Here is a 12232-nt window from a genome sequence, read left to right as displayed (position 1 = left end):
CCAGTGATATTTATCATTAACTTATCCAGTGAACACTCTCCTGGGAACAATCATCTAGCTTTTTTACCTCTGACAATTTTATCCCCAAAGTAAGGAAAGAATGGTCAGGGTGTAAGTTCAGAATCACATTCCATCCATTGTTTAGATCTGAATTCAAAACTGTGTGCCAAAGACCATCATTTGTCTTGTTTTTTTAAGAATGCTTTCATTCTATGGACAATAATGTGTGCAAGTTAAATATTAGTGTTTCAGAATGCAACTAAATTCTTTAGATAGCCATACTGATAACTTTTCAATTCTTGGACGACATCTGATATAAAATATGAAGCTCTGTTTAGATAACTAGGTTACAAAGTATGCACTGGGACTCCTAAACCCATTTTTCCACAAAACATGGTCTCTTCCAAGGTTAACATCTCATTAGAGACTTACAGTTAAATAATAGAACCCAGAGAACAAAGCCAAATAAAACAAATCCAATACATGGATAGTTATATTCCCTTATCATGAAAAGCTACATGAAAAAAATCTAGCATTTTCATTCTTAATAGAAAAATAAATCTTCACTGATACTCTGCCTACAATCTAAAACAAAAACAAAACCCAAAATCTTTATACTCCTTCCTTTTCAAACTATAGCTCCTTTCCTTTCTACCAACTTGATAAGAAAAATGATCTATTGCTGCTTTGTTTTCCTTTTCTGCTCAATATATAACCTATCGTAATCTGACTTCTAGACCAAGTATCTCTTGTAAAGATAACTACTTTCCTGTCCTAGTTTTAAAAGATCAGGAAATTCACAGAAGAGGAAATACACTGATAGATTTGTCACTGCAAGATAAAGCACATAAAGATTGGCACAGTCATTCCTAAAGGAAATCACCCTGAATATTCATTGGAAGGACTGATGCTGAAGCTGAAGTTCTAATACTTTGGCCACCTGATGCAAAGAGCTGACTCACTGGAAAAGACTGTAATGCTGGGAAAGATTGAGGGCAAAAGAAGAAGGGGTCTGCAGAGGATGAGACGGTTAGAGAGCATCACTGACACAATGAAATGAGTTTGAGCAAATTTGGGGAGATACTGGAGGACAGAGGAGACTTGTGTGCTACAGTCTGTGGTGTTGCAAAGAGTCAGACACAACCTAGTGTTTGAACAACAATAAGACTAGCACATGACCACTCTAGTATTATTCTCATAGCCATTTGTTGTTAACGCTTGCCCAGAATCCATTTCTGCTTGTGGTAACGTCACCCTAACATTCTTTAGGGGATCTCCTGACAGCCTTCATTATTATTTGAGATAGACAGTGTAATTAATTCTGGTCTTGCCCATGAGAGTACAGCAATCTGCTTGGCTCTAGTGACTGGTTTAAGGGAAGTCATATGACTCAGCCTACACTATCAAAAACAGTGCAGGTATTTTGCAGCGACTTTAGGGGAGTTCTCTTCAACTGCAGGTGGTAAGCTGTGTGAAATATAAACTTGGTGTTGCTGGTGGCCAATTCGTTATCACTAAAGGAGAGCTGGGGCTTCCCTGGTGGCTCAGACAATAAAGAATCTGCCTGCAATGTGGGAGACCGGGGTTCCATCCCTGGGTTGGGAATATTCCCCTGGATAAAGAAATAGCAACCCACTCCAGTATTCTTGCCTGGAGAATTACGTGGACAGAGGAGCCTGGTGGGGCTACATTCTATGGGGTCACAAAGAGTCAGACACAACTGAGTGACAAAGTGTAGCACAAGGGAAAGCTGACCCCAGAAAGGAGCAGAAGCAAAGGAAAGCAAAGTCAAGAGACAAAGAGAAATTTCTGATGACATCATTTTAATCCCAGGGCTGGTCCTCCCCTAGAGACTAGCCTACAGCATTCAACAACTTCATTGTATCCTTCCGATGTTTTGTTTTTGCTGTTAAAGTCACTCAAACTTTGGTTTCTATTACTTAAAGGAGGAAGTCAAGAGATACCTGGAGTAACAGGAAAATTTGGCCTTGGAGTACAAAACAAAGCAGGTCAAAGGCTAACAGAGTTTTGCCAAGAGAATGCATTGGTCATAGCAAACACCATTTTCCAACAACACAAGAGAAGACTCTACACATGGACATCACCAGATGGTCAATACCGAAATCAGATTGACTATATACTTTGCAGCCAAAGATGGAGAAGCTCTACACAGTCAGCAAAAGCAAGACCGGGAGCTGACTGTGGCTCAGATCATGAACTCCTTACTGCCAAATTCAGACTTATATTGAAGAAAATAGGGAAAACCACTAGACAATTCAGGTATTGACCTAAATCAAAGTGAGAAATAGATTCAAGGAATTAGATCTGATAGAGTTCCTAAAGAACTACGGATGGAGGTTCATGACATTGTACATGAGGCAGTGATCAAGACCATCCCCAAGGAAAAGAAATGCAAAAAGGAAAAATGGTTGTCTGAGGAGGCCTTACAAATAGCTGAGGAAAGAAGAGAAGCAAAAGGCAAAGGAGAAAAGGAAAGATATTCCCATCTGAATGTAGAGTTCCAAAGAATAGCAAGGAGAGATAAGAAAGCCTTCCTCAGTGATCAATGTAAAGAAATAGAGGAAAACAATAGAATGGGAAAGACTAGAGATCTCTTCAAAAAAATTAGAGATACCAAGGGAACATTTCATGCAAAGATGGGCACAAAAAAGGACAGAAATGGTATGGACCTAATAGAAGCAGAAGATCTTAAGAAGAGGTGGCAAGAATACACAGAAAAACCATGCAAAAAAGATCTTCCCAGTTGAGCTATTTCAAATTCTAAAAGATGATGCTGTGAAAGTTCTGCGCTCAGTATGCCAGCAAATTTGGAAGTGGCCACAGGGCTGGAAAAGGTCAGTTTTCATTCCAATCCCAAAGAAAGGCAATGCCAAACAATGTTCAAACTACCACACAACTGCACTCATCTCACATGCTAGCAAAGTAATGCTCAAAATTCTCCAAGCCAGCCTTCAACAGTACATGAACTGTGAACTTTTAGATGTTCAAGCTGGATTTAGAAAAGGCAGAGGAACCAGAGATCAAATTGCTAACATCTGTTGGATCATCGAAAAAGCAAGAGAATTTCAGAAAAACATCTAATTCTCTTTTATTGACTATGCCAAAGCCTTTAACTGTGTGGATCACAGCAAACTGAAAAATTCTTAAAGAGATGGGAATAGCAGACTACCTTACTTGCCTCCTGAAAAATCTGTATGCAGGTCAAGGAACAACAGTTAGAACTGGACATGGAACAACAGACTGTTTCCAAATTGGGAAAGGAGTACGTCAGGGCTGTATATTGTCACCCTGCTTATTTAACTTATATGCAGAGTACATCATGATGGCTGGATGAATCACAAGCTGGAATCAAGATTGCCAGGAGAAATATCAGTAACCTCAAATATGCAGATGACACCACCCTTATGGCAGAAAGTGAAGAACTAAAGAGCCACTTGATGAACATGAAAGAGGAGAGCAAAAAAGTTGGCTTAAAACTCAACATTAAGATCATGGCATCTGGTCCCATCACTTCATGGCAAATTTATGTGAGAACATTGGAAATACTGAGAGACTTTATTTTCTTGGGCTCCAAAATCACTGCAGATGGTGACTGCAGCCATGAAATTAAAAGACACTTACTCCTTGGAAGAAAAGCTATGACCAACCTAGACAACATATTAAAAAGCAGAGACATTACTTTGCTGACAAAGGTCCATCTAGTCAAAGCTATCGTTTTTCCAGTGGTCATGTATGGATGTGAGAGTTGGACTATAAAGAAAGCTGAGTACCGAAGTATTGATGCTTTTGAACTGTGGTGTTGGAGGAGACTCTTGAGAGTCCCTTGGACTGCAAGGAGATCCAATCAGTTCATCCTAAAGGAAATCAGTCCTGAATATTCATTGGAAGGACTGATGTTGAAGCTGAAAGTGCAATACTTTGGCCACCTGATGTGAAGAACTGCCTCATTGGTAAAGACCTTGATGCTGGGAAAGACTGAAGGCGAGAGGAGAAGGGGACGACAGAGTATGAGAAGGTTCGATGGCATCACTGACTCAATGGACATGAGTTTGAGTAAGCTCCAGGAGTTGATGATGGACAGGGAAGACTGGTGTGCTGCGCTCCATGGGGTCAAAAAGAGTTGGATGTGACTGAGCAACTGAACTGAATTGACTCATACTGAGAGAATTGGGCTAATACAGATACTGGTATTGTATAATCTATATAATATAATTACAAAGGTGCTGGTAATAGGTACTTTGGTGAGATTAACTGCCATAATTCTTTTTGAAAAAATGTTTTTGGTATTACAAAAAGCATATAGAAACAAAAAAATTTTTTAAAAATTAAGGATTTTAAATGTTCTTTTTCACTTCCTAATCTACTTACAATTATGAATTTGTTAATTCCCTCTACCTTTCTGACCTCCATGACCACTCTATTTCTTTTTTTGTTAAACTTTTTATTTTATATTTGAGTATAGCCAATTAAGAATATTGTGATGGTTTCATATGCACAGCAGAACACCTCAGCCATACTAATATACATGTATCCATTCTTCCCCAAACTCCACTCTTATCCAGGCTGCCACATAACGTGAGTTTGAGATCAACATGTATACACTGCTATATTTAAAATGGATAGCCAAGGAGGACCTACTATATAGCACAGGGAACTCTGATCAACGTTATGTGGAAACCAGTCTATTTCTTGAATGTTCTCTCAGTCACTTAAAATATTTCCTCAGGATTGCACTCACAGCATCTTTTCTTTTGCTTAAATTTTAGTGTCCCAGAATTTTATCCTCACCTTCTAACTCCATGGGTTCTTATGGGTGGCCTTATTATTCCTTATTATTTCCTAGATTTCTCAGTCCCCATCTCTTACTTAAAATCTAGACAGATTGCTTTATTTGGACAATTGGCTGTCTCCATCTGGAAGTCCTCAAATTCAACATGCTGCAAAATGCATATACCATTGTCTCTCAGTATTGATGGGAGATTGGTTCCAAGACTTACACATACCAAAATCCAGGATGCTCAAGTCTCTCAAATAAAATAGCATGGTATTTGCATATAACTTATACACATCCTTCTGTATACTTTAAATCATCTCTAGGCTAATTATCATACCTAATAAAATGCAAATGTTATGTAAATAGTTGTAAATGCAATGTAAATGTGTTCAAAGGAGGTGCTGACATGCAGCAAATTCAAGTTTCACTTTTCGAAACTTCTTGGAATTTTTAAAGAATAATGTGGATCCTTAGTTGATTGAATCTGTGAATGTGGAACCTGTGGATATATAGTTGAAGGGCCAACTATATTTTATTTTCTTTCACATCTGCAACTCATCCTGCCTTCCTTTGTTATGGGGGCCAACTGTCCAAGTTAAAACCTTTAGAGGTGTCCTTGACTCCTTCTTTTAATTTACTTTCCCATATCCTATGAATTAGCACATGTTGCTAATATACCTCCTACATATTTCTCAAAACACCTTTTCTTCTCTATTCTCTGTGATACTCTTTTGTTATGAATTCCATCACTTTTCTTTAAACCAGTGATTCTCAAACCCCAATGTGCAAAGAGAATTGCCTGGAAAGCTTACTAAAATGAAATCCCTAAGCTTTGTTCTTGTTCAGTCGCTAAGCAATGTCCAAATCTTTGTGACCCCATAAACTGCAGCATGCCAGGCTTTCCTGTCCTTCACTGTCTCCTGGAGTTTGCTCAAGCTCATGTCCATTGAGTTGGTGATGCCACTAAAACATCTCATCCTCTGCCACTCCATTCTCCTCCTGCCCTCAATCTTTCCCAGCATCAGGGTCTTATCCAATGAGTCAGCTCTTCAAATCAGGTGGCCAAAGTATTGGAGCTTCAGCTTCAGCATCAGTCCTTCTGATGAATGTTCAGGATTTTCTTTAGGACTGACTGGTTAAATCTTGCTGTCCAGGAGAGTCTTCTCCAGCACCACAATTTGAAAGCATAATCCTTCAGGAAATTCTGACAAACTTGGTCTGAGAATTTCACTCTGAGAAACTCGATTTTGTTTATTATAACAGCCTTCTAACTGCACTGCTATGAATGTAGCAATTTTGATCATTTGCTGTCCTGCTTCAACACTTCCAAAGGTTCACCACCACCCACAAGATAAACTGCGAACTCCTTTACATGGCATACCATCTTTCAAATGACAGTTATCCCCTCCAATTCTATCTTCCTATTTCCCAAATAAGCCATCTGTCTGAATATTTGGAGAGTAGATCTTTCTCCTTAACTTTGCTCTACTTCACAGTAACATTTAATATTCTGTTATCTAATGAACACTATAGAGTGTTTCTAGGTACCAGGTTTAGTGCTAGATATTTACCTACAGTATCTCATTCAATACAGGCTACAGTTCTGCGAACTAAGGGGCACTATTATTATAGTTTTACAGCTCAGAGAATTTTGAGAATCAAATAAGTAACTTGCCCAGGGACACACAGCTATTAACTGCCGGAGCGGCCCTTGAATCAAGAGTACTGTACTGTCCACAGTACCCAGGCGTGCCATACTTCTAAAATATGAGCTCCTCAAGGGGCCCTGAAGGCAGCACGCTACTCAATTCCGATACCAAGTTTTCAGATAGTGGGTGCTCAATTTGTGCAGCTGACTCTCTCAATGAATGAATAAACGAATGAAAAACTGAATGAATGAATTCTAGGAGGAGGAAAGATAAAGAAGGAAAGCATAATGCTTCTTAGCCACATCTCAAAATGTGATTTCATTTTCAGGAATATATGTTCCTTACCAATACAACTACCTTTAAAACTACCATTGTGAGAAGTGTTTAAAACTTATTGTATATTTTTAATTGAAATTTTTATGGATATTGTTGTAGATTCACATGCAGTTGTAAGAAATAATTCAGAAAGAGCTAGTATGCCCTTTACCCAGTTTCCCTGAAAAGTCATGGTCTTGCATAAGTATAGTAGAGCTTCATAACCAGAATGTCAACATTAATACTGTCAAAATAATCATTCTTGTCACCCTTGTATAGCCACACAACATACTTCCTTCGTTCTAATCTGTTTTCTATTTCTTTAAATTTGCCATTTCAAGAAAGCTATATAAATGGAATCATACAGTATGAAATCTTTTGCAACTGACTTTTTTCAGAGTTCTTTACATATCCTTAGACACTAGTAATTTGTCAAATACGTAGTTTGTAACTATTTCCTCCCAGTCTGCAACTTGTCTTTTTACCATCCTCACATAGGTTTTAAAATAGAAGAAGTTTTAAATTTTGATAAGGTCTAATTTATCAATTTTTCTTTTTATAGATCATGCTTTCTTGTGTCAAATCTAAGAACTCTATCTAGCTCTAGATCACAAAGATTTTATATTTTTTCATAAAAGTTTTATCATTGCCTGTTTTACACTTAGGTCTATGATCCATTTTGAGTTAATTTTCATATTAGGCATAACATTGAGTTCAAAGATCATTTTTATACCTATTGGTGTCCAAATGCCTTAGAACCATTTGATGAAAAAGCTATCCTTTCTCCATTGGATTGCTTTTGAAACTTTGTCAAAAATATAAATAGACAATTATCTCAAAAGTCTGTGTGCATGCTAAGTTGCTTCAGTCCTGTCTGACTCTTTGTGATCCTATCAGCTACAGCTGGCCAGGTTTATCTGTCCATGGGATTCTCTAGGCAAGAATACTTCTCCAGGGGATCTTCCTGACCTAGGGATCAAACTCACATCTCTTGTGCATTGGCAGGTGGGTTCTTTACCACTAGTGCCACCTGGGAAGCTCCATCTCAAAAGTTTAACTTAATAAAAGCCTGTTTGGATGGTTGGATGCTTTGAAACTAGAGAGGTGATGTTTGCACACACAACATGGTGGACGGACTAAGTGCCAGTGAATTTTACACTTTATAATGGTTGAGTTCATGTTATGTAAATTTCACCTCAATTAGAGAAAAGTGGGATGACTTCCCTAGTGGTCCGGTGGTTAAGACTTTGCCTTCCAGTGCAGGGGGTGTGGGTTCAGTCTCTGGTTGGGGAGCTGAGATCCCACAGGCCTAGCAGCCAAAATACCAAAGCATAAAACAGAAGCAATATTGTAATAAATTCAATAAAAGACTCTTTTACAAAAAGAAAAAAAGTAGGAAAGAAAGCTTATCCTTCCAACCAATAGTTTAGAAAACTGAAATATGTTTTTCTAAGACTGTAAATAAAAGACTTTTCATACCATCATTGAGCCTATTTTCTCTGGTTGTAACTTCCAGATCCCTCATTGCTAAAATTAGGTAATGTCCTAACCTCTAACCTCTGAGATAAACAATTTTAACTGTGAGTCAACATGAGGGCAGTTTGAGTGGCAGAGGTTTCTAACAGACCTAATATTTCCTGGCAATCTGTCCCTATATGTCCTTAGTCATTCTTGCACCATCATTTATATCCTCACTTGTCTTCATCCTTCGGCACTAAAGTGCCCTAAACGGAACACTCTACTATATCATGTGGTGATCACTGCCTTTTTCTCTCAGCACATAGCCCTGGAATAATATATCTCATCATTTTTCTGACAAGGAGTTCACAGATCTCTCCTACGTAAAAGCAAGATAGTGAGTCAAGGGTAGAGAGTCAAGGAGCTCTGTGACTTGTTGAATTTCTAGACAGTCTTATACTGAAATTTTTCTTGTGTGTGCACTTGAACTAAATGAAAAATTCCTGATCCCAAGGAATATCGGAGATGACCTGAGGGTTCATATTTTCAAGACACGGCTTCAAAAAATCTGTGAGATATTTGTATTACTGCAAAGGAAATCAACACTGAATATTCACTGGAAGGATTGATGCTGATGCTGAAGCTCCATTACTTTGGCCACCTGATCTGAAGAGCTGACTCACTGGAAAAGACCCTGATGCTGGGAAAGAGTGAGGGCAGGAGGAAAAGGGGATGACAGAGGATGAGATGGCTGGATGGCATCATCAACTCAGTGGGCATGAATTTGAGCAAACTCTGGGAGATAGTGAAGGACAAGGAAGCCTAGCATGCTATAGTTCATGGGGTCACAAAGAGTCAGACACGACTTAGCAACTGAACAGCAACACTTCAGATCATGTTCAAATGGCAGACCAATGTCAGTCTAGAAAACCCCACACTTAACATTTTAAAATCAGTCAGTTCAGTTGCTCAGTCAAGACTGAATGAAAACTGACCTTTTCCAGTCCTGTGGCCACTGCTGAGTTTTCCAAATTTGCTGGCATATTGTGTGCAGCACTTTCACAGCATCATCTTTTAGGATTTGAAATAGCTCAACTGGAATTCCATCACCTCCACTAGCTTTGTTCATAGTGATGCTTCCTAAGGCACACTTGACTTCACATTCCAGGATGTCTGGCTTTAGGTGAGTGATCACACCATCCTGGTTATCTGGGTCATGAAGCTATTTTTGGTATAGTCTTCTGTGTATTCTTAATATCTTCTGCTTCTGTTAGGTCCATACCATTTCTGTCCTTTATTGTGCTCATCTTTGCATGAAATGTTCCCTTGGTATATCTAATTTTCTTGAAGAGATCTCTAGTCTTTCCCATTCTATTGTTTTGCTCTATTTCTTTACATTGATCACTGAGGAAGGCTTTCTTATCTCTCCTTGCTAGTCTTTAGAACTCTGCATTCAAATGGGTATATCTTTCCTTTTCTCCTTCGCCTTTCACTTCTCTTCTTTCCTCAGCTATTTGTAAGGCCTCCTCAGACAACCATTTTTCCTTTTGCATTTCTTTCCTTGGGGATGGTCTTGATCACTGCCTCCTGTACAATGTCGTGAAGCTCCGTCCACAGTTCTTCAGGCACTCTGTCTATCAGATCTAATCCCTGGAATCTATTTGTCACTTCCACTGTATAATCGTAAAGGATTTGATTTAGGTCATATCTGAATGGTCTAATGGTTTTCCCTACTTTCTTCAATTTAACACTGATTTGGCAGTAAGGAGTTCATGATCTGAGCCACAGTCAGCTCCTGGTCTTGTTTTTGCTGACTGTATAGAGCCTCTCCATCTTTGGCTGCAAAGAATATAATCAATCTGATTTTGGTGGTGATGCCCATGTGTAGAGTCTTCTCTTGTGTTATTGGAAGTGGGTGTTTGCTATGAGCAGTGTGTCCTCTTGGCAAAACTCTGTTAGCCTTTGACCTGTTTTGTTTTTACTCCAGGCCAAATTTGCCTGTTACTCCAAGTATCTCTTGACTTTCTACTTTTGTATTCCAGTCCCCTATGATGAAAAGGCTATCTTTTTTGGGTTTTAGTTCTAGAAGGTGTAGTTCTAGAAGGTTTAGTTCTTGTAGGTCTTCATAGAACCATTCAACTTCAGTTTCTTCAGCATTAGTATTTGGGGCATAGACTTGGATTACTCTGATATTGAATGGTTTGCCTTGGAATCGAACTGAAATCATTCTGTCATTTTTGAGATTGCATCCAAGTATTGCATTTCAGACTCTTTTGTTGACTGTGGGGGCTACTCCATTTCTTCTAAGGGATTCTTGCCCACAGTACTAGATATAAAGGTCATCTGATTCCTAAAATGTCAATGTTCACTCTTGCCATCTCCTGTTTGACCACTTCCAATATACCTTAATTCATGTACCTAAATTTTAAAATACTTTTTGTGAAAAGAAAATTAGTCTTTAACCTTTATGTCATCTAATTTAAGCACCCTGGACATGGCCATGGAGAATTAAAAATTTAGTCCAGAAAACATGGCAAACTGGTGCCATCAGTATTTGAGTCACTAAAATATCCTCTATTCTAACATCTCATCACATTATAAGCTGAAATGATCAGAAAGGATATATCTGCATTTGAATGGAATATGCTCTTCCAAGCCCCTATCGTTCTGAACATGGATGAATGGTGACAATATCACAGCCTGATTTTAATTCTAATCCACTGTTATTGTTCATTTATGTCAATGTCCTTTGCTATACACCAGAAATTGACACAACATTGCAAGTTAACTATATTAGTAAAAAATAAAACAAAAATAGATAACAAAAAAAAATTTGTCAGTAGTTCTTCCTTTAAGCCTTAAAGCTTTCCTCCCCACCCCCACCAAACCAGTAATAACTGGCTGCCCCATCTCTTGTTTACCTTTTTTCCCCTTTATGTTATCATGAAGTTTTTAGAACAGTTTTCCCACTTTGTGCCCCACTGAATTCCAAGAAAATAGCAAATCTTCTATGAAACACGTCCTCTCTTCTAGTGAGTTGTGAAACACATCACCTCTCTCTTCCGAAGTTGTGATTTTTATAAGTATATTAAAAGGTCAGAGAAGTCTATGATAAAGAAAATCTGTTTGAGTCTGTGTTTCTTAAAATCAATTTTGACCACAAAATACATTTTGTATGTGTGTCTAATAGCAACCTAATAGCGACTCTGGAACACCAGTGTCTGGACTGCTGCTCTAAAACAAATAACCTCTATTTGTTCATTCCAGTTTTTCTTATTACTGTATTAAACTTGCAATCTCAATATAACAGCAGTCTCCAAAAGGTAAAATGTAGTTATTGATTTTTGTTTCCTCCAATGATTATTTCCTTCCACTTTTCTGAGGTGGTGTATATAGTCAACAGCATACAAGTTTTTCAAACTCCTCACTGGGATTTCATAATTTTTTATTATTGTTATTAACTAGATGTCTCAATTTTCTTCCCTGTAAAATGTCCAGACTTCTTAGCCTGGCACTGAGACACCTATACCATCCAGATTCAACCTTCTTTTCAATCCATATCTCTCTCTAATCACATCCGTAAATTTTTTTTTTTGTATATAAAGAAATTTATAATTTAATAATAAAAAGCAACAAGCTCAATAAAAATGTGCAAGCATCTAAATAGATAATTCATTCAAATCATTATTTGTGAATGTTGCTCTGTCATGTCTGACTCTTTGTGACACAGAATTCTCCAGGCTAAAATACTGGAGTGGGTAGTCTTTTCCTTCTCCAGGGGATCTTCTCAACTCAGGTATCGAACCCAGGTCTCCCACATTGCAGGCAGATTCTTTACCATCTGTGCTACCAGGGAAGCCCCAAAATCATTTATATTAACAGCCAAAAGCTCAGGTAAAATGTTCAGCATTATTAGTTATCATATTCACAAGTCTTCATCCTCTATTCAAACTAATTTACTCACCATCTTACCAAAATATCTGGCACATTTGCATCTCAGTACAAGCTATTCTTG

Source organism: Cervus canadensis, chromosome 12 (genome assembly GCF_019320065.1).
Source record: "Cervus canadensis isolate Bull #8, Minnesota chromosome 12, ASM1932006v1, whole genome shotgun sequence".
In the NCBI taxonomy this organism is placed as follows: Eukaryota; Metazoa; Chordata; class Mammalia; order Artiodactyla; family Cervidae; genus Cervus; species Cervus canadensis.
Note: the sequence above shows the minus strand (reverse complement) of the source record.